Source organism: Chiloscyllium punctatum, chromosome 25 (assembly GCF_047496795.1).
Source record: "Chiloscyllium punctatum isolate Juve2018m chromosome 25, sChiPun1.3, whole genome shotgun sequence".
Lineage (NCBI taxonomy): Eukaryota > Metazoa > Chordata > Chondrichthyes > Orectolobiformes > Hemiscylliidae > Chiloscyllium > Chiloscyllium punctatum.
The window spans coordinates 7,413,292-7,437,895 of record NC_092763.1 but is presented as its reverse complement, the minus strand read 5'-3'; the positions used below and the strand labels follow the sequence as shown (position 1 = coordinate 7,437,895).

General features: G+C 39.3%; 1 long non-coding RNA gene across 1 annotated transcript in view; it reads right to left on the bottom strand.

The window, feature by feature from the left end:
• Positions 1 to 2,056: 2,056 nt before the first annotated feature.
• The window catches only part of LOC140495638 (uncharacterized), an 85,339-nt gene continuing 62,791 nt past the window's right edge, over positions 2,057 to 24,604 (bottom strand). Inside the window, exon 3 of the long non-coding RNA XR_011964061.1 lies at positions 2,057 to 2,132. This is a non-coding gene — a long non-coding RNA (uncharacterized lncRNA). The remainder of the gene's footprint in view (positions 2,133 to 24,604) is intronic.

The following is a 24,604-nucleotide window of genomic DNA, read 5'->3' as shown; positions in this document are numbered from 1 at the left end:
CAGTTCTGTATCCAAATGGCTAGTTCTCCCTGTATTCCATGAGATCTAACCTTGCTAATCAGTCTCCCATGGGGAACCTTGTCGAACGCCTTACTGAAGTCCATAAAGATCACATCTACTGCTCTACCCTCATCAATCTTCTTTGTTACTTCTTCAAAAAAACTCAATCAAGTTTCAGAGACATGATTTCCCATGCACAAAGCCATGTTGACTATCCTGAATCAGTCCTTGCCTTTCCAAATGCATGTACGTCCTGTCCCTCAGGATTCCCTCCAACAACTTGCCAACCACCGAGATCAGGCTCACCGGTCTATAGTTCCTTGGCTTGTCTTTACCACCCTTCTTGAACAGTGGCACCACGTTTGCCAACCTCCAGTCTTCTGACACCTCACCTGTGACTATCGATGATACAAATATCTCAGCAAGAGGCCCAGCAATCACTACTCTAGCTTCCCACAGAGTTCTTGGGTACACCTGATCAGGTCCTAGGGATTTATCGAGCTTCATGGCATCATCCAGGGATTTCATTCCCTTGGTGTTCAATTTGAGACTACAGTCACCAAATTCTGCAGGTGTAGGCCCACTATCTAAGGTGCCCTCAGGCACTCACACTCTGCTGGAGTTCCAATTTCCTCAAATATTTCCCAATCCAATTATTTCCAATGCTAATGATCCAAACTCAGACTGATGCTGTTGCCCACGATTCCACTAAGGCCATCACTGAATCGACAATTGGTCTTTTGAAGATGAGCTTCAATTTCCTTGTCTGCACAGATGGAGCACTCCAACATTCATCTGACAAGGTCTCCCAGTGCACTGCCCCTTGCACAGCCTAGCTCTACTGTGAGGTGAGAACTTAAAAGGAGGGAGATGGACCAGCCATTGGTTTCCTCAGACAAGGATGAAAGGATGTCTGACAGCAATATTGAAGGATGCAGCACTAATAGTGACAAAGTGAAGGAAACCAAGGTGGTACTGAGTCAAGACAGCCAGGCCTGAGAGAAACCGATAGCAGCTAGTGGTCTTTTTATTCACATGTGGGATATCCCTATTTACCATTGAGAACGTGATGGTGAGTTGTCTTTTGGAACTGCTGCAGTCCATGTGCTGTCAATAAATGCATGATGACCTTAGGTTGGCAATTCCAGGATTTTGACCCATTGACAGTGAAGGAATGGTGATATCTTTCCAAGTCAGGATGGTTTGTGGCTTGGAGAGGGGACTTGTAGGTGATGGTATTCCTTGGAATCTGCTATCCTTGCCCTTCTAAATGGAAGTGGTCGTGGATCTGGAAGGTGCTGTCTATGGATCTTTGGTGAAATGCTGCAGTGCATCTTGTAGATAGTACACACTGCTGCTGCTCAGCATCAGTGGGGGTGGGAGTGCATGCTTGTGGATGTGGTGCCAATCAAGCAGGCTGTTTTAACCTGGTTGGTGTCACACTTCTTGAGTGTTTTGGAGTTGCAATCATCCAGGCAAGTGGGGTGTATTCCATCACATTGCTCTTGTTGATAGTAGACAGGCATAGACAGTAGTAGATAGTAGACAATCAGGAGGTGTGTTGATATTTGAGTATGAAGGACTTTGAATTAACAATGTGGACAATCAGAATGGTCCTGATCTTGAGCAAATATTTGCTTCATATCTTTAAAATTTTAAAACATTAAGATACTTTTTTTGCCATCTTTGGGACCAATAATTTCCTTTCTAATATCCTGACCACAGCATCAGCATGCAGGGTACATGTGGTTTGACCTTTTAAGTCCCAAACCTCAGTTTTTAAGAGTTATTCATCTACAACAAAGAAATAGTAGGGGTAAACTATGATGATTGACTGCTGAAATCCAAACACCGAGTTCAAATTCCTGCTTTCCCGAGATTAGATTCCTCCCAGAGGTCGGCAGAGAATGACAGCCTGTGTGCTGTTTATACAGTTCCACATGAAGCCGATGTGGGTGTGTACGATGATCAAAGCACTCAATGATAGCTTATAAGGAAAGCATGCACAGTCAAAAGCAGTACTGTCTGTAATTTGTTCTTGCTGCTGTGCTGACCTTGAGGTGCGTGTGCAGCAGGGGCTATTGGAGGCGGCAGCCATTCATCAGCGTATTGATTGACACGTGTGAATCTTCCTGCAGAGGGAACATTGGACAGAAACTTTAATAGATTGAAAGAGATCACAGGGTTCCATGCAAAGCGCTTTATTCATGTTGACACCTTTGCACTCAAAATGACTTGATTGTTATTCACTCTTTCCTTTCCACACATTAAAAGCACTTTAGCAGCTGCAGCTAAGCTGAAGAAATCCTGCTGACTACCTTACCAGCTTATCTCTAATGAGATTGGTGGATATCTTCTGGTTATCTGGTTACCGGGACTCTCTGACCTACTTGGGCTCTCCCGAATGGGTGGAATCATATCTTCCTTGACTTGATCCATTGGGTCCCTGGCAGAGAGAAGATGGAGGGGCTCCTTTGGAATATCATCTCATGATAATCCCTGAATACTTGTCGATCATTCTTCCTGCATAATAGTTTGAAATGTCTTCTCACTCACCCCTTGAGGGATGATGCAGCTGCAGAAACACTAGGGTCCCTCTTGCTGAGCCAATAAATGAATACCTCCTCAGTTTGAAGGACATATATCCAGCAGATACTGATTGTGATGTTGGATATTACTTTCTAAGGCAGCTGCCATGAAGGTTGCCATGTCTTTGCATATATAGGCCTGATATCAGGCAGCCTCTTCTGCCCTTCATTCCAGGCTGCCCATTATCTCTAGCATCTCTGCAAGACATTCCACCATTTGTCTTTCCAACTGCATCAGCTCATTAATTGCTAAGTCCAGGGGGGTCATCATCTATACAGGGCTCAACAAGGGAGTGTTACCCATATATCCTCTGAAAATCCGAGACCTGAATGTTTCTTCCTCTGCTAGCTGCTGAGTGCTGTGCATGTAACATGGAGCCTAATCTAGCTTGTTGACTCATCAAGGTGAACATCTCGGCACTAGTAGGAAATAGGGACGGAGGCCTTGATGGTGCATTCTCCAAGGGTCCTGACTATTTGTCATCAGCCATCTTCTGAGGGGCTGGTAGAGATGAGCATGTGGCTGGGGTCTTCATCTTCTTCCTGCTCCTGGATTAAGAGTGGGATCTGGAGGTTGCGTAGAAACACAGAAAGATTTGTTAATGTTGTGATCTGCCCTCTTGCCTAAGGTTTTATTATGACATCAGTGCTTGATGTGCAGTTGAGCATAGTATATCAGAGGCTTTCTTCATAGATCGCTGTCATGATCCCTACAGTCTAGCTGTCCTCTTGTTCTCCTGCCATCTCGTGGCCTGCTCCTTATGGGGGAGGGGGAGGGGTGAGGAACCTTACAACAGCCATTCCCCTGGCCCCATCAATACGCACTCAGTGCTAGGTTTGTGTTTTTCCTCCTGCAGAAGGGAAAAAAAAGCATCAAGAGACATTTGCAGGCCATATGAACACTGTGTCCGCATTGATAGATACAAATAGGGATGCCGATCCCCAAATGTCAGAGCTGAGACTGTCCGTGTGTCTTACTAGTAAGAAGCATGTGTAGAGAGAAAAGTACAAGTTATAAGATTAAGAATGAAAGATGGTTTAGTGTTTTCATAGAGCTCAACATTACATAGCAGGTGTGCCTGAGATACCTGTGAGGTGTTCATTCTGACACCATTATTTCAGGGTCATGTCCTTTTCCTCTGTAAACCTTTGGTGAAAGTCTAACCTGATTCATAGATTTCATAGAATCCCTACAGTGCAGATAGAGGACATTTGGCCCATCAAGTCTTTACCGACCTCTGAATAGCATCCTACCCAGGCAGTGACCACCATCCTATACCCATAACCTTGCATTTCCCAGGGCCAATCCACCGAGGCTGCACAGCCCTGGACACTACGGGATAATTTAGCATGGCCAATCCACCTAACCTGCACATCTTTGGACAATTACAACATTTAAAAGGCATCTAGATGGGGATATGAATAGGAATGTTTCAGAGGGATATGGGCCAAACGCTGGTAAATGGGACTACATTTATTTAGGATATCTGGTCGGCATGCACAAGATGAACCAAAGGATCTGTTTCTGTGCTATATATCTCTATGAGTCTATGTGCGTTATTCACCCTGTTGAAAGCTGTTACAATCAGGTAAGGAAGGGAGAGCTGGCTCCCCTCTTTTCAACCTTCATGATTGGTTACTAGAAAGATTTATGTTCTTTTTGGTGTAAGGTCATATTTCTTTCCAATTAAATATGGTTAACAAATCTCTATTACAGTAGTAAGGTGCTATTTATCATGTTTTCTTGAATGAATGTTTAATATTATGATATGCTAATCCCACTACAAGTTCATTAATGCAATATCAAGCACACACATGTCCAATAGGAAGTGAAGATAAAAAGTGATACTGTAGTCCAATGACAATTTCACTGGACTGGTAATTCAGAACACCAGGCTAATGTTTTGATGACATGGATAAAAATAATCTCAAACTAAAAAGACAAACCATGGTTCACCATTGTTCCTTAGGGAAGGAAATCTGATCCGGCCTACCGGTGATTCCACATCCAGAGCAATATGATTGACTTGTGACAAATATCTGGGCACTTAAGGGATGGGCAATAAGTGTGGCCACATCAACCAATCCCCACATCCCACAACTAAATTAAATACAAAGTTTTAACCTGAGAGCAGTTATTTCATCGACACTTTAAATCATCATTAGCCGTAGCAAATATTCGAGTTGTCCTTTGGGTTCACGGTGTGCAGGTTTTCTTCTTATCCATCTTGTCATTAGCTGGCTTTCTCCAGTTCAGTTCTACAGTCACAAAAGCATTTATCTCCTCTCTGTCAAATGCAGTTTCTCGAAGTACAAGCTTGATTTGTGTAATTCTGTTTGGAGAAGTTATAATTTTGTTTTTACTTTTACTAAGTGGAAATGAGGTCCCATCTCCAATATGTGAAAATTCCCATAAAGATGTAAATCAAAATTGAAGATGAGGGTCTCTTCACATCTCATTGACTTGGCTAGTTTCAGTGCCTTTTTGATAAAAAGTTCATATCAGTTCAGACTGGTTAAAATTTACTGCACATTGGTTTCACGATAATTAGCAAATCCATATAGTCAGGCATTTGCTGTGGCTGCTTAAAGTCAACATTTTTGCCCTTTTAAAAAGAAATCTATCTGTGGGAGTCTCAGGTATTAAAATCAGATGAGGGAAGTTGAAAATCAATAGCCCATATTTCATCACCATTGTGACAAAGTAGAAAATGTCGAATGCAACAGGAATTAGGAATGATATACACCAGAGAATATCAGAATAAGCAAAAGGACAGCATTAATAAAACAGACAGATACTTGAATCTGAATGGCTAATATTTGACCAAACATCAGGGGAGATTTCTCTCTTTGCTGTCTAGGCAGTGACCTTTGTACATATGCCTGGCTCTTTATGGAAACAGCTTGGTTTCATTCCACTAAGCTTATTTGAATAGAGTTCAGGCAGCTTCCATTAAGGATGGTTCATCTGTTTGACCAGATGACTAGCTAGAAGATGAAGAGAAAAGTCTCCGTCATTATATTTAACTGATTTAATCTGCATTGACTCCATTCAGGCACTGCTGATTAATCCGAAGTGAAGGTGGTGGAGAATTAGAACAAATTGCATGCAGATATTCCTAGAACATTATCTTGAGGTTTTTGATGTTAATCTCATGAAGTTAAAAGATGGTGAAGGGAGGATTCTAATCTCATTTGAGCTGTCCGATCTAGGCTCTGGTTTCAGATATGTGTGTCTATGTCTGTTGATAGCTGCCAGCTGTCTACACACATGGATTGTAAACTTACATTATGTTACATGGCCTGCAGGCCAACCTGTCATTTCTTGCAGTTATTGGAGCTTCTGATAATTTTGTTATACTGAGTAAATGTGATTGTTTTTGAGTATAATTCCTTGTGTTTTCTCATTGGTCTTTCCGGCTGGCCCTGGATACAAAGTGATTGCACATGCTTTGGTTCAAGGCCACCAGGAATTACATGAGTATAGAATGACATTCATTAATGCTGTAATCATTCTTTTACCATTCTTTCTGATACATGTTTAAAGTCAACCTCATACCTCCTACTGAGAGATTTGTCAGAGCAGGAAAAGTATTGCCACTGTTTTGCCGATCTGTAGATTATACATAATGAAGCCAGTAGTGAGCTGTTTTGTGTTTGCCATGGCATTCATCACTGTTTTACTGCACCACAGAGAAGATGGTGGAATAACTGTATGATATTTCCCAGTCTTTTGTGAGAATTCTAATTCTGATTTCACCAAATCATAAGGGCCTGGGTTTTACAGCCTCCCTCTGTGCATGTTGTGAATGGGGCTAGAAAACTGTAAGTTCGATTGGTGGCTATTCAGGGTGTTATCGTCCCACTAATCCTCGACCCATTCACCTTCGTATAGAGTTGATCAAAGCACCCACTAAGTCGCCTTCCCTTTGGCCTGTTGAAACCCCTAAGGGACCAATTGTAGCCTACTTAAGGTTCTCAATCTTAAAATGTTGGGCTGTAGCTGATGGGTAAGATTGAAAAAGCCATCTTTTTACACAAATGGTTAAAAGGCAACAAAATAATTTTAAAAAGTGATTCATTAGTTGCGGGGTGCCCTGTGCACACCATGGGACTGCACCTCCAAGATGATAGCATCACCAATGTGCCTCCCTATCTAGTCATCAAAACCCACATCTCCAACCTTGTTGCCTCTGCCTATGTACCTGATAGCTTCCCAAAAGACCAAGAACGTCTCAGTATTTGGGATCGCTGTGTGATCCCACAAGTGAATTTCTGTTGCTGCTGGGATTGTTGCAGCTGTCAGCCAACCAGATTGGCCAGAATTTCATAAGGACAGGAATGTCTTCCACTAAAGTTCCAGAAGTTCAAACCTCACCCTATCAGACTGCCTAACAGTATTATAGCTGCAGGGTTGCCTGGTTTTAAGTTCAGTCAGTTTGGGCTGACTTCTCTTCGGGGATAGGTTACAAGCAGTACTCAACCCAAAATTCAGCTCAAGCTCAGTTTCCCACATATCACTCTTGATTTTCTTTCTGATTCACAATGATAAGATGTTTCCATGAGATTGATTTCTTGAAGAAGATCACACTACCCTTGTTTTTATGGTCACTAATGGACTTATCAACCTGGTTTTCTCTCCAGTAAAGATCATGCTAATGCATAAAACCTAGTGTTTAGATCAAAGAGATTAATTATTTATGTTGTAATTCTGAGAATGTCAAGTACAATCACAGTAGCATACAACATTCAGAAATTGACTACTCAATTGATTGTGGGTAACAGGACATAGCACATTAACAAGTCAGAAGTCAGATTGCTAATTGTCTTATCATCTAAAGCACCAGATACAATAAAAACAACACTACCTGCTACTCTGGATAAAGACAAGACCTCAATTTCTTCCTGGGGAAGCTCCTTCATGCACTGCAATGAGTTGTATCATAGCTTCCTCTCATCTTTATTCGTGTAGAATTGTAAGAGGCCTCATCCCTAATATCACATCTTGCACACACTGCAGGTTATTCAACCTTAATAGCTACATCACCCAAACCCATTGCATCACATTCACTGGCATGTTTCACTCTCCCTCTTGCAGGATAAGCTGTTACATAACTATCGGTAGCAGCATCTTACACCCATAGACAAGACAGTTTGCTTTTGTAGGAATGATGGTGACTGAGGCTGTAGCCAAAAATGAAGCTGAATACTGAGAAAGTGATGGTATCTCCATGCGATTATCCATTAATCCATCAATCTTTTTTGATTTTCAATCTTCAAATGCTGTAAGCATTTCACTATTCGCCCCTTCCCACATGACAATTTTACCCTGGTGCCTTTCTCTATTCCGATGCCATAGAACTAAAAATGGCCATGCTGTGGTAGAAGGAAAAGTGATAGGAGAGCAGGAAGACACTGACAAAAAAGAAACATCTTCACTCACTTTCATATTCGCAGTCACCACCTCAGATCCAATACTTTAAAGGGCATGGTATTTGGATTCACAGATCTGGCATCAGCTTGGCAAAGTGATAAGTGCAGACCTTGGAGCCCAACCTTGCAATTGTGAATGCCATGTGCCATGGAAATATTGATACATGATGCAGCACTGAGTGGGAGAAATCTCAGTGTCCAGTGCCTCAGAAACACAGCCATTCAGCAGGATCTTTCAGTGAAAGCTCAGGGAGAAATCGTGCCAGGTACCACATAAGTTCAGGCGACTGCTATAGCATGGCTTACAACAATCAAACAATCTGTCCCTCAAAACTTTACTCGGATTGTTGAATTGTCATCCCTCAAAGGTGGCAATAGAGCACTTATCCCTTGTCCTTCTCAGAATTAAGATGTCATTGTCCCACCATTGCCACTCCACTGTTGACCTCATTGTAACTTCTTAACCAACAGTTGCAGATTATTAGAGTGCACTAGAGTGGAAAGTACAAGGCTTTTTACCAGGGTGGAGGGGTCAATTACTAGGGGACATAGGCTAATAGGGCAGTGGGTTGGAGGGGGAATTTAAAAGAGATGTGCAAGGCAAGTGTTTTTCACAAAGGATAGTGAGTGCCGAGAACGTGCTGCCAGCGGAAGCAGACACAATAGCTGCATTCAAGAAGGACCTGAACAAATACATGAATAGAAAAGTAATAGAGGGTTGCAAATCCCGTAAGTGAAGGCAGTTTTAGTGTGGAATGGCAAACGTTCAAGCGCAGGTTTAGAGGGCGGACGGGCCTGTTTCTGTGCTGTATTGTTCTTTATTTATTGCTGCCTGTGTTGAGCTGGTGAGAGACAAAAAGACTGCAGATGCTGGAATCCGAAATACACAGGCAGGAGGCTGGAAGAACACAGCAAGCCAGGCAGCATCATCAGATGGAGAAGTCAATGTTTAGGGATTGCGTTCTTGCAGCCTTCTGCCTGTGTTGAGCTGATGCCATTAGAAATTGCTTTATGTAAGGTCAGAACTGCTTGAGATCATGTTGGAAATGTAATTATGTTTTAAAAATGTCGTTGATACTCACTGACATGGATTAAGCCACTTTCTACCAACACCCAGATCATAATCGATCTACAAGGAATACGAAGGTCATCCTCAACCTTTATTAATAGGGAGGAAGAGAGACATTGCAGGGTCTCGACCCAGAGTCTTTCATCTGATTCTAGGACTCCACCACATCAATTGCTCAGCCTGCTTATGAGTTGGGGCTGGGCAATGAGAACCTTGTTTTAAAAACTATCCGCTGAGACTGAGGGAGAAATATTGCTCTTAGAACTTTCCTGATGAAGAGCTTATGCTCAAAACATTGATTGTCCTGCTCCTCAGATGCTGCCTGATGTGCTGTGCTTTTCCAGCACCACACTCTTCAACAAAAAGAACATATAGCCTCATGCTGAAAAGCCTTCTTTCCATTTGCTTCATTCCCCTCGGATTAGCTTGTTGCTTTCTAAGTTGCCAATACTCATTCTTCCTGTCATGACAGATCAAGAGAAGTGGAATCTATTGCATCTATATTGGAAGCATGTGATCTGAACAGGAGCCTGAAGACATTGAGACTACTATTTGTTGTCGTCTTCAATGACATTAAAAATCAATGCATAGCCCATCTACAAGTTTCAAAACAGCCAGTAGAAATCAATCAGAAACTAATCTGCAAGCAGCAAATTATCTGGGTAAGTAGCAATGGCGTTCAATCCTTTTCAGTGTTAAATGCACGTTCAGTTCTTCAAAGTAAAGAGGGGGGGGGGGGGGGTTCAGCTTCAGAATGTCACCGCGGGCATTAAATCAGCTGGATGAATGTTTTGTTATTCCCAATATCACAGCGTTAATGCCCTACCCAAGATAGCATCAAGCACAGTTCACGCCAGAAACATGGCACTAACTCCCATCTATGTCATTTTGCAACTAAAACAATATGAATGGCATCGAGAATATTTTCATTACGTAACCAAGTTTTGCAACTTAGGATCAGTAACAAAATTTTAAATTAATTATTGGAAGGGCTTGATCATTGTTCATCCTGTCTAGAGAGGCCAAAATGCCACAGTGAAGCGAACCACATTGAAAGAGGGGTCAGATACTGGGATTTTCCATTGAGAAGGCCATAATATGGATAACTATCTGTATGGAAAACTGTGAAAGCAATTCCATTGCTAATGAGAAGAAAATACAGGCTAATAATTCAAAAACTGAATGTTACTATTAACCAGTTTGATCTTTACAGCTGCTAAACAATACCACTGTCTAGTTTCAAGATATAAGCAACATTACCAAAAACATGAACATGTATTTGGTGGACAGAACAACTGTGAACTGAAATGCAGGAAAAAAATGTTTCAATTAGATGTCTCGATATGAAAATAATTCATTGTCAGCTCACCAGAAGGTATAAATCAAAACTCAGCTGCATAACCTAGTATTATCAAGGATATTCAAATGAATGAAATCAAGCACTGAGGCTGTAACAATTGTAATTACATCAGTCAGGTAGACCTCATAGAATATGAGTTCCCTGACTGTGTCTTTTATCTTGTCGAATCAGGGAGCCCTGGCTGACAGATATAAACAGGGAGTGAAGCCTCCTCCTCTGCTTTTGGTTGCACTTCAGTCCCACGCTCCTGATCTTCGGGCACCCGGTACAGAGGAGGGAGGGCAGGTCTAAAGGCCTCCTCGTGGGTCTGCTCCTGGGCCTGGCCAAACTGGCCATCAACAGCTCGAGGCAACGGGCCATGGAGGGGGTCGTTAGGACCGACTGCCTGCCCCTCTTCTGTGGTTACGTTAGAGCCCGGGTGTCCTTTGAGAAGAAGCACGCGGTGTCCACCAACACCCTGGAGTTGTTCAGGGAGAGGTGGGCGCCGCAGGGAGTGGAGTACATTATTTCCCCCTTCAACTCTATTTTGATTTAGTCCCTACCCTCCCCTTCACTGGTTTGATCACACAGCATTGCCCTTTGATGTGAAGGGCAGTGCTTGTCACTGGCCACTTGGGTGCTTTCCTATCTTCCTTGTGGTGGAAATTGAATAAAGATTCGTGAAAGAAAATAAACAGGGAGTGTCAGAAGTTCTGTTCACTCTGAGAGCTGGCTCTTAGGAAGAGAGTTGTTTCAGAGGCAAACATTTGGTACTGGTGCTCTCATTCCAAGAATACCTGAAGGCTTTTCTTTGAAATTGAATTGGGCCATTTTTCCCATTGGCGTCTGCCTTATATGAGTATACTGAGGGGCCTAACACCTATTTCCATTCCCATAACAGAAATGTTCAGTAGTGAATAGGACAAGCATTGGGACAAGGATTCTTCACCAGTTGCTGCAACTAGTGAAAGGGGAATTGATTTGAGAGGAACAAGAATGTCTCTGTCAGGTGGACACCTCTTCTAACAGCCAATGGCTTTAGGCTGGCTTCCCAAGCTGTTATGCACCTTTACCCAGGAACCTAAAAGAAGGTTGTGTACATTTCATTCACCAGTTCTGTGAACTGGCTGGGAAGGGAGCCACCTAAAAACAAAAATGGGCATTGGAGAGATTAAGGAGGAGTTGAGTTGAAACCTGTCTGTGCAATCATGCTAACAGATTCAGTGCATTTTTTTACGTTGTCCTGATTTTGTATTTTTTAATATAACATGGACTCCTGGAAAGAAATCTCTTTGAACAGGAAATCCATTGTTCTTCTGCATTATAATGCCAGATATGTGGGGGAAGCTAACTATATGGATAAATCTAGTTTTTAGATCACTTCCAGAGAAAGTACAGGGCAATGTAAGAGCAGTTGATAAGGAATTCTTATTGCAAATACTTTCAGCTTTTCTCTGTGAATATGCATTATTATCCAAGCAAAATGGGAATAACAAATATTGTTTGGGACAAAAGATAAAATATATTTCATGTCTATGAAATGATTCTAAATGTGAAATATTTGAAGGCTACGTGAAAATCTTAAGGATATTCAAGGGACATCACCTGAATTAGAGAGTCTACATTTGGCATGAACTGCATATTGAATTTCTCACTTCCACTGCTGAAATACAAGGACATAATTACTATATTGTGCAGCCTTCACCATTTCTCTATCCTCCCTTATCTTTTTCTCCTTACTCCACATGCTATGATATGTAACTCAAACAGAACTGTTCTGTCCCTAGGAAGAATGAAAGGCTGGTGAAGCCCTGCAGGGCTTCCAATCTGATCCTTTGATCCTGAGCAAGACTCTCCTAGTGTTGTTATACAACTTGATCTAAGACAGTCAGTTGTGGCCAGTTTCAAAGATTAAGTTACATTATGGGTTTGGGAGAGGAAATTCATCAACAAGGAGAGACAGCATTCAAGATGAATTCTGACAGCTCTGATAAATCTCCTTTGGATAAGTCTAAAGGAACATTAGTAGGATATTTGCAGGCAAATATTCAGGCAGATGCATTAATAGATTTTCACAGAGAAAATTAATGATGAATAATATTTGGATGAACTGATTTACGTCATATAGAATTTATGAAAGAGATACTGTATTCACTTTTCATGTTATACTTCCTTCACTATATTCCATTTAATTACTTGAATTGCCATAGGCAACTTGATCGATATGTAACCTTGCTAAAATGAAGCAAAAAACAGTATTAGAATTGTTCAAATCTTCAACAATGTAGTGTTGCAATTCTGTACAAATGGGTTTTGGCTAAAATTGATCACCAAAAATACTTCTTTTGTTGTTACACATCATCAATAGTACAGTTTAATTTGCCGGAGATTGGTTGAGAATTGTACAATTCTTGCAATAAGCACATTGGGGCTTAGATTTATTAACTGCTACAGTTGATTTATGTTTCAACCCCTTTAACTCATATTGTTTGCAGATATAAATTGATCCCTCCTCCCAGGCAAACACCTTAAATTGTCTTTCTTGACAATCTATTCAGTACAATGCAACTAATGTTAAACTATTTTAAATAATGTCAGAATTATTCCACCAAGAGACTTTTTCCTGTACTCAATCAATGCAAATGCTGCACAGCGATGATGTGTGAGAGAAAATGCAGATACCTTCAAAGTTAATAAGCAGAGGAGAGAGATCACTACTGGGAACATAGATTTATTTGCTGTCAAATTTATTTATTGTGCTACTGTTTTCTTTATTTTCTCCCAACATATATCTACGGTTAGTCACTGCATTGATTGTGAACCAAAATCAATCCATTAATTCTCACCATTGATACCATTTTCAAAATATTCATTATCATACAATTATAGACCATAGACCTTTTTTAAAATGTCACAATCTGGTTGTCCCAATCCCCTGCATTTCCCCAGTAAATTACATTATCTTTCATTAAATACAGCAAACACAGAGAAAACACATTAAACACATTAAACACAGAGAAAAAGACTGGTAATATAATCATAGGTGTAAATAATGGTAGGTATCTGAATGGAATTTTATTTTTCCTTTAAGTCAAGTTTTGGAGCTTTTAAATTTTTTCTACAAGAGAGTGGGTCTGTGCCATTGAAATGATCTTGGATAAATTTTCTGCTCCTTATCAGGGCAGATTTGATCAATACTAGAGCAATACCCAAAACCATTTCTGCTGAAATTTCAATTTTTTTTTAGCTTACTTTAATATCAGCCAAATCAGGCACACAGCTCACAAAATATCCTACTATTGCAAAACAATCCTCAACTAAGGTCAAAATTGTGAGTTTCTGCCAATTGGATGAAAGTAAGTCACTTAGTTAAATAATTAGACACCAGCAAACTGTTTGATGATGATGCTGTAAATTCATGTAATGATGGGTCAGTGTAACATGATTATTGGGGAGAACTGCACCAAACCAGACACTCTACCAAGGTTTGAGAGAATGAGTGTATCAGCAAAGCTAAAAGTAAAGACATCTTAAAACCAACACCTGGACTCAAGAAGCAGAGCTTCAGGGATTAATTACAGTTACATCTTACACATTGATAAACACACTAAAATTGCAGTAATTTTCTTCGGTCTTATGTACTAATAGCTACATTTTTAAAGCTTTCAATATCTATAAATATTATTCTATGCCATTATCTATACCATTATTTACAGATATAATTTGTCGAAGAACTATCCACTGCAGAGCAAAGGAAGTAGTAATGCTTTTGTATAATTTTTGAAATCATTTTAATTGATTTTAAATTGAGTTACAGGCAGAGAGATGCACATTTAATGTTTTGTATTGTGCCAAACCTATATTCAGACTTATTAATACAAGTGAATCAGATTGGCAGTCTTACATGCAAATAATAACTAACAGTGAGATAGATAAATAAACAATTAATTTATATTATGTTGCCCAGTTGCATTGGTACGTGTTAGATTTTACATTAGTAATCATATGAATTGTTTTTTCAAATGTTTGAAATGTAACTGAGCCAATTCAAACACATTTTGGACAATTTCCTGTCAGTGGCAAAAGTGAAAATGTTTTCCTGGTTAACCGAAAATATCCATTTCAATGTCTAGAAACATTGAAAGGAGAATAATTAGTAAACTATTGAAAGGAGAGAGGGACTTGCAGGTAGTGGTTCTCCCATCTATCTCTTGTCCTTGTCTTGTTAAGTGCTCGATGTTTTGCATTTCCTGTTACTGTGCACCAGTTGTGGAAAGAGTGATTTTGTTTTTTAAGATGATTGTTAGAGTGCTAAGAAATGAACATGATTGTCTTAGATGGTGTTAACATTTTGACCATTGGCAAAGCTTCCCTGATCTATCAAAATCTTGTCTTGAGCACTTAATTTGTGGACAGGCTAGTGAATTTTTGCCCCTGATTTGCTCTTGCGTGATTTACTCCTGATTTACATGATCAATCCAGTTGTTGCTGGTTAATGCTAATTTCCAGGATAGTATTATAGTGAGGAAATGCTGTGACATTTAGATTAGATTCCCTGCAGTATGGAAACAGGCCATTTGGCCCAACCAATCCACACTGATCCTCCAAAGAGAAATCCCCCAGACCCATTCCTCTACCCTATATTTACCCCTGACTAAGCACCGAGCACTCTGGGCAATTTTGCATGGCCAATTCACATGACCCGCACATCTTTAGATTGTGGGAAGAAACCCATGCAGACACGGGAAGAATGTGCAAACTCCACACAGACAGTCACCCAAGGTGGGAATCCAAACAGGGTATCTGTCACTGTGAGGCAGCAGTATTACCCACTGAGCCACCATGCTACCATGTCATTGATTATCAAGGCAAATGGTTTGATTTGCTCCTATTGAAGGTGGTCATTGTTCTGCAATATTTGGCAAATATTTCTTGCCAATTGTCAGCTCAAGCTTGAAGGTTATTCAGATTGTGTTGGTTATAGATTGCTTTAATATCTGAGAAGTTGCTAATGATGCTGAACAGTGTGTATTGACACTGATTAATGTGCAATTAATAACAGACTGGGGTCATATGTGCTGTGTGTGGGTGTTTCAAATTATTAAAAGTGAATGCAAGTAAATTGGCGAGAAATGTAAACCGAACATTAAGAGCTTCCACAGGTATATAAAAAGAAATAGAGCAGCTAAAGCAAAAGTTGGACCTTAGAGGACACAACTTGGGAATTAACAGCACGGAACAAGGAGATAGCCAATAAATGAAACAAATGTTTTGCATCAGTCTTCAGCTGAAAAGCACTTTAAAAATTCAACATAGAAAAGTAAAAATGGAAGGTAATGTGTTTGTAACATTCTCAATCACAAAGGACAAAATATTTGACAAGCTAATGAGACTAAACACAATCAAGTCACCAGTGCCTGATGACATGCGTCCAAAGGTTTTAATGGAAGAATAGGCATTTGCCAAAATTTTCTGGAAATCACTGGATTCTGGGTGGGTTCCACAGAATTGGAAAACTGCCAATGTGATGCCTCTGTTAAAGAAGGGAGAGAGAAAGCACGAAATTATAAGCTAGATGGCCTAATGTCTGTCATTGGCAAAATGTTAAGAGTCCATTATTGAGGAAGAAATAACAGGGCATTTATGATGGATGCAATCAAACAGAGTAAATATTGTCTTGTGAAAGAGAAATCATGTCTATCAAATCTGTGAGAGTTATTTGAGGACATACCAAGCAGTATATAAAAGGTGACCAGTATATGTGGTGTATATCCAGAAGGCATTTGACAAGATGTCATGGTTATTGCACAACTTAGGTAATCATGGTCATGTGTTGGCATGGATTAAGGATTGATTAACATATAGAAGACAGAAAGTCAGGATTAATGTGGCTTTCTCATATTTGAAAGGTGAAACCAGTAGTGTGTCACAAGCATAAATCCCAAGGTCTCAATTATTTGTTCTCAATATGGATAACTTTTAGGAGGGGACAGAATTAATGTATCAAATTTGCTGATGATACAAAGGGTGGAAGTGTATGTTGTAATGAAGGTATAGGAAATCTGTAAGGGTATATGGATAGATTGAATGAGGGGGCAAAAATAACTTGGAGCAGATGGAGCATAACATTAGTAAGTGAGAGACTATGTCGTTTGGTATAGACAATCAAAAGGCAAACTGTTATTTAAATACAGAGACTCCAAACAAAGTCCAGCGCAGATGGACCTGGGCATTCATGTACATGGAACAAAAGCTTTATTATGCAGTTACAACAAGTCAGTAAGAAGGCAAATGGAATTTTGGCCTTTCTTGTTATGGGGTTGGAATTTTAAAATAATGAAGACATATTACAACTGTACTGGATGTTGGTGAGGCTACAACTGGTCTCCGTATTCAATAAAGGATTCATTGGCATTAGTGGAACTTCAAAATATAATCATTCAGTAGATTCCTGGGAAAATGGGATTAACTTATCAAGAATACTCAATAGGTTAGACTTTTACTCAATCAAGTTAGAAGAATGATGGGTGATGTTAATGAAACATAAAAGGCTCTGAGAGGGCTTATTGAATGTAGTTACTGAGAAGATTTTTCCACGACTGTGGGGAATCTCAGACAAGCAAAATGTTTAGAGAATAAAGGGACACTGATTTAAAACTGAGATGGAAAGGAATTTCTTCTCCCAGATAGTAGTGAATGTTTGGAATTCTCTAATTCAGGGAGTTGTGGAGGCTAAATAATTGAAAGTAAAGGCCATAGATAAAGTTACCAAAGTCTTACCAAGCCAAAGGGCTGCTCTCCCGTAGCTTAGCCAAGACAAGGGAGAAATTGAGAAGGTAATCTTTACGGTAACCTCAATCAGGGCAACACACTATTGTCCTCACTTTGCCATCACAAACCAGCCATCCAGCCAAATAAGCTAAACTGGCCCCTGAAACTATCTAAGGAAGAGTTAGATAAATATTTGAAATATAAAGAAGTGGTCACACTATGAGGCACAGAAGAGGAGTCGAGGGCTAATATGAGGTACAATAGACTGTGAGTTTTAAATGAGGTGAGAATATTTTACATTTAAAAGTTCCTGATTGTTCCTGCAGTTGACTCTGATTTTGATATGGAGATGCCGATGTTGGACTGGGATGGATTGTTTCAAATAAATCAGTAAAACTGAGCAGAAATTCTAGCTCACGGTTTGTGTATTTGAGCTTCTCCCTGAGCCTTCCCCAAAGGCTGTTTGAAGATTTAGATCAAAATGTCTGGGGATCAGTTGTAAATGAGAGGGCTTTCAGCACAGATTACAAGAATTTGTGGTACCTGTTACTTTGTTAAAGTGCATTATAATCAGCCTTATACAGTGTGACTCACAATAGTTGGGCAATATCTTGAGGAGCGTCAGAGATTTTTTTCAGGGAACTTTCCCATTTGAGCACTCTAACTTTGGCAGAACACAAATGGATCACTCGATTCTTCTGATGTTACGATCTCCGGTTGAAAGGAGACCAATTAATATGCTTCCTGAATGTTTTTATTCTTTTCCTCATGAACAGAAATTTCTAATGTTCAAAAAGGTTGTTATAACAAATTGAAAGTTATATTGTAAAAGAAAATGATTAAATGTATGAATGAAATGTTTGTTTTATGTTTTAGTGACTTAATTTATGCATTTAATACAAGCAACCTCAAATCTTAAGATGGGTGGATTTAAAACTTTTAAAAACCTGAGTAGCGAAGTAACAGTCAGTATTTTATTAGCCAAGAACTAGGATTCAATTCCTGGCTGTACACTTGACTTTGGAAGGGTTGTTCCATCTTAAATGAAGAAGATAAGGCATTTTGAAGTGATGGCACAAAGAAGAGAGTCTCACTATATTTATTTGGTTATATTCAGTTGAAGTCTTCCCTTCAATTTCCATTTCAAATATAGGGCTGAGTTTCACCAAATATTGGCTTAGTATCAGTTTTGAGTAGTTTCACACAGGATATCCCTCCTTGAGCTTTAGCAAGTTAACACATTCTCCGCTCAATGGCACCACTATCTTGTGTTCACCAGCAGTGGAAATGTCTGAGATGACTGGGATTTTCTGGGATGTCCGCTGCTTTCACCATATTTAAAACACAGTTGCATACCAGGTCAATCACTGCCAGGCACAAACAGCCCTTCATAGTATATATGGTGAGAGGGAAACAAGAAGGAAAGGCTTCTGAGGGTACATAGGATGCATGGGTAACATTTGATAGAAACAGAAGATCACATTCACAAGTATATTAACACTTTACTCCATCACCTGTCTGATCAACACTCAACTACAAGGGTGAAGCCACAGAGGCTACCCATCCTGAGCACTTCAATAATGTTAGCATCTTATGAAAGGGAATGCTTCTATTTCCCTAACATCCAGTGTAACATCACATTTTGCTATTGTTCAACATGAGAGCATCACATGTTGATAATGTTAACTTTTGTTGAACAATAGGAAAAGCAAAATGTAAACACATAGTTGATTTTGCTTCTGGAAAGAAGCAGGGGTTGCTGCCTTTTGAAAAAACAACAAATTTATTTGCAATGAATAATCACTACACCCAGCTCACATTTACAGGAAGTAGGTGGAAGTTAACTCTTGTCTGGCTTGATGTGCCTGATGACAAGCCACTCTATGATGTAGAATGTAATGTTCCTCTTGCAAAATGTACTCTCTTCCTCTTTGGGAGTCTACTGTTAGTCTTCGAGCTCATCAGGGTCAGTCATATCCCCTCTTTGTCTGTTCTACTCTGGATGTTAAGGCAACCAATTTTCATTTCCATTGTGTTACAACACGGGGCAAACCCTCCTGTTTAATTTAAACCAGCAAAACACAGAAAAGATTTATCCCATGCAGTAATCTGTAAACATTCAAGTGGCCAAGAACTATTTAAAGTAATAATTAACAAACTTTATTTCTTAAAGTATAACAGAGAATAATTAACTAACAACTATCCACAAGTCCTTACTCTAACCTATCTTTTACCTTCCCTTCTGTAATACTAGTCCAATAAAACTCTCAATTAAGATTTACAAAAGAAAACTTCTTATCTCAATACCAGGCAGCTTTCGGTTTCTCTGTATGGATCTTCTTGTGTCTTCTTTTCTTCTTCTTAGTGATTTCTGCTTCACAGTTGACTGGTCAAAAATGGACATTTTAAAAGCACAATTTTTCAGGCAGTCTGTTTAAATGCTGAGGCTTGGCAGTTCTCCTCCTAACTGTTCAGATTTTCCCCAACGCTTGGATTGTGTCATTGGCTTTGAAGATTGTCAATATACTCAATTCAAATTTGATTGGAATTTGGTATTTTACAGGGTATAATTTAAACAGATTGGCCTAATTCGAATCTGTTTTTTGTCATTTCCAGATAGCCAGCTACTCCAGTAGTTTGACCATGTTACATTGTGACTTATTGAGAACACTTGGTGCTGTCACTGCTTGCTTTTAACTCTCTTAAAAAGTATAGTTCACCCACATCTTCATAACATCTCACCCCTTAAGAAAAAAATGAACCATCATGATGAAAAGATGGCTTAATTCTTTTCTCGACATTTTAAACACATTAACCTTATATACAGATAACTTTAATATAGGTTCACCTTAACTTCTTATATATATATATATATATAATAGATATATAACATTAAATAAAGGCAAATCTCATCTAAACTTTAACAGTTAAATCCACAATAACGTATCAGTGATTACATTCATCCGATCTGCAACATGTATGATTTTTATACTAAAAGTTTGTAACTTTAGACCCCAATGAAATAGTCTCATATTCTTGTCTTTAAAGTGTTCTAAGAATGTAAGTGCATTGTGATCCATGTACATAACCACCTCCGGCACATTGTTTGTGACATACACATTAAAATGTTGTAAGGCCAGGACCAAACCCAATAGTTCTTTTTCGATTGTAGAGTATTTCCTCTGGTGGATGTTGTTCTTCTTCGAAAAGTAACCAACCGGCAGTTCAATCCCATCCTCATCATCCTGTAGGAGTACAGCTCCAACTCCAATGTCACTTGCATCGATGACAACTTTAAAAGATTTTGAAAAGCTTGGTGTAGCTAAAACTGGTTTGGTGGTTAATATTGATTTCAAATGGTTGAATGCTTCCTGACATGGTTCTGTCCACTAAAACCTTGGGTTCTTCTTCAGCAAATCAGTTAACAGTGCCATTACACTGCTGAAGTTTGGAACAAATTCCGACAGAATCCGTTGAGTCCTAAGAATCGAAACACCTCTTCCTTCGAGATTGGACATGGAAATTCCTCGATGGCCTTCATCTTTGCATTCCATGGGGTCAACCTTCCATTACCAATGTTATGTCCAAAGAACATCAGCCCTGCTTTCGTGAATTCCATTTTATTTAGGTTTAGCACCAGTTTTGCTTCTTGTAGTCACTCAAAGAGTTCTGCCAGCTATACTATGTGATCTTTCCAGAACTTACTAAAGATTACTACGTTTGTATAGATCAGGTACTAATTCCATATCCATCCTCTGCTTAGGTGTGCGCTCTCCTAAAGCTCCTCAGCGTTTCTTGGTGTCTCCTTTACTACCTTCACTAATGCCACTGGCTTAGTCTTTTACCATATCTTTTCCCACGGTGCCTTTCTTTAACGAGTAGCACTGTGTCTTTATGTATCCCACAATGCACAGAAACACAAACAAGACAAGTCAGAGATGTGGCGAATATCTGACTTGGCACAAAATAAGAGAACAATATGAGGCCAAGCCAAACGTCTTCAGATGCACCCTTCTCCGATGCATAAGATGGATACCAGTCTTTGCAACAAAGTGGCCTGGCAGCCACATTGCAATAAAAAATATTTCTGGCATTTTTTTCAATGTTAACGTCCTGGGATGAAGCATGCAGGCAATCTCTGCCCTTGAAGATGCCCTGCATCCCTTTGCTTGGCACATTAGGGCTGCTGGCCTTAGGAGCAAGTGATGAGCTGGACGCTCTAGGTACCCGTTCTGACTCTCATGTTGGATTGGTCACCAACTTGTTTCTCTCTGTTGCTTGGGTATATGAAAGCTGTATATAAATTAGGTGAAATTAGGTAAATAGGACATAAGAGACTAAACCAATAGGCTGCTACCTGGTCACTAGCAAGATTCTCATCTTGAACTTGGGTGAAAATTGGACTTGTTTTCTTGAAATCAACAATCTTAATCTTTCATATTTTCCCAGTTGACTCAACCCTAACTTTGCCCTCAGTTTCTGAGTCCCATTTGTGGGACAACCAAACTTCTTTCAGACGTATTGAAGGCCCAGGCTGCTGACATTCATATTTTGTAGTGCTCGCCATTGGATTTCAGCTCAGACCATGTCTTACTTAAAATATCCTCTGCCATGGGTTCATTCTTATATATTTAATGCAGTGTAGGAGTGAATAATCAATCTATTCTGTAACAGTGATGTAATGAGTCAAAATTTAATTATCTTTAATGTAATTAGAAGTAACTTCTTCAATTTTAGGATTCTGGATTCTAATTGTTTGCTGTCTTTAACAAACCATTACAATACTTTAAATGTATTTTAAGTAGAGACCAACCTCTTAAAATGTTAATTTTACTGTTTAAGCTCAAGCATTAATTTAATTCTTGAATATTAAAGCAATATCTTCACACATGATAAGTATAATGATCTGAATAGATGGAGCAGAATAACAACTAACAATACTTTCCAAAACAGGGTTTACGAGGAAAGCATTTTAAAAATTCTTATGATTAAAATATGCACATACAGGCTACTCACAAGTCAGTGATGAGGTGTATAAACTTGTATTTAATACACTGTGAGCAATTGAGAGGGTTGGGCTTTTCAAATATAAAGGTAGCGTATTTTCATCTCAATGATCTCAGCAATAGAGTTGCTGTGCTAATATGAATGGAAGTTTTTAAATAAACATAACAAGGTGAGAAAGATTAATCTATGACTGTCTCACTCATTATCCTCTATTGAAAATACATATGTGAGGAGAATAGGTGAGGATGGGATCAAATGGTGTTTTTAATGGAAGAACAAACCATTTAACCAAGGCCTAGGTATAGAGTTATTTTTGAATAGAACCTGTGGAATTATAAACAAACCAAAACAAAGTCTAATAAAAGGGGTAAAAAGAACAACTGTCATCAATCTAGTCACCAAAAACAACAAAAGCAAACACAACCCATTTGATACCACCCCTCCAACATTTGGGGTTCTCTGGTGAGTTGGGAGAGCTGATAGTCAGACTGGTCAAGCAACATCCTAACAGCCAGACTCATGTAATCTTACCTTAGCTACAATGTGCAAGATACCAGCATAGATCCACCAGAGGTGGTGATATAGTAGTATAAAGGCGGGAAGGATTTGGACTCAAAATCCTCAACTTTGACTCCTGATTTCATGAAATCTCACTTATTAGGTTGAACATGGAAAAGGAAATCTCCTGCTGATTACCACCTATTGACATTCTCTTGACTAATGAATCAGTGTTCCTCCATGGTGAACACAACTTGAAGGAAGAACTGTGGATGACAAGGGAACAGAATGTTCTTTGGGTGGGAAACGTCAATGTCTACAATGAAGAGTAACTCAGTAACATCACCACTGACTGAGTTGGCCAAGTCCTAAAGAATATAGATGATAGCCTTCATCAATGGCAAGTGATGAGGGAATCAGTAATAGAGAAAAAAACTACTTGACTTGGTCCTCATCAATCTACCTGTCACAGATGTAATAATTCATGACAGTATTGTAAAAAATGTCCACTGCAGAATCTTTGTGGAGACAAAGTTATATCTTCACATTGAAGATAGTTTTGCATGGCATAACAACTGTGCTAAATGGGACAGACTTTTAGAACAGAACTAGCAACTAGTAGTTGGGTATCCTAAAAGTGATATGGTCCTTCAGAGAGCAGAATTGTAAACAACCACACCTGTAAGTTCGTGACTCTATTTTTACCATCAAGCTGAGAGCTCAACGCTAGTTCAATGAAGAGTGCAGGACCAGGCATACATAAAAGTGTCGAACTAACAAAGTTAAAACACACGATTATGTGTGTGCTAAACAAGGGAAGTAGCACTTAATAGACAGGACTAAACAATTTCCACAACCAACAAGCTCTGCAATTCTGTCATATCCAAATGTGAATGATGTTGGATGATTAAGAATACATGAGCAAAACAGCTGAACTCCAGAAGTGAAATGAGAGTGACTAACTTTGACACCAAGGCAGTATTTATAACCAAGTATGACATCAAGGGGTGCTGGCTAACTGTCAAAAAATGCGTATCGGCGAGGAGATTCTTTGGGTTGGTTGGACTCAGGCATTGCACAAGGGAAAGTGGTTGTGGTTCTTGAAGATCAATCATCTCATCCCACGACTTCACTGCAGAAATTAATTAGGATAGTGCCTGAGGCTTAACAATCTTCAGCTTCATTAATAATAACCTTCCCTCCATCATAAATCAGAAGTGGAGACGTTTGCTAATGATTGCCCAATGATTGACACAATTTGTGAGACATCAGATACTAACTCAATTTGCGTTAGTAAGACCTAGGCTACATCCGGCTGATAAGTGGTGAGTAACATTTGTGCCATACAACTGGTGGGAAAGTGAACCTCTCCTAAAAGAATCTATCAATAGCCCACACACCTCCAGCCACTGCAAGATCCCACCTGTGGTCTTTACACTCTCCTCTTTATTGTTCCAGATTGCTTTTGCTGAACTTGTTATTGCAAAGATACCGTAAGCTGACTCTCATCAAACCTATAATTTTCTTCGATAAAATGTGGCACATGTTGAATAAAACTTGTTCTTTTCTTCTAAATATACCCAGAAATAATTTATCTTTGCTATTTGAAAACTGTCAATGTTTTTGCAATATGCAATGCAATTTACACATCCATCAAGTCCTGATTTTCCTAAGTTCAAGATATTTTTGTAATAACTCTGAGCTACTATACAATTTGGCTTCTGTTAGATTGCTTGAAGTGTGTTTTCCTCCTTTAGGGTTAAATATGTATCTCCAGCTACCCTACATTATGAGGAGAATTATTTATTTTATATACCTTGAATGCTGTTTAATTGGCTTAATTGATTTTTTTTTTATTTGTCACTTATGACTATACATTTAGGAGTTTCAAAGCTAGGA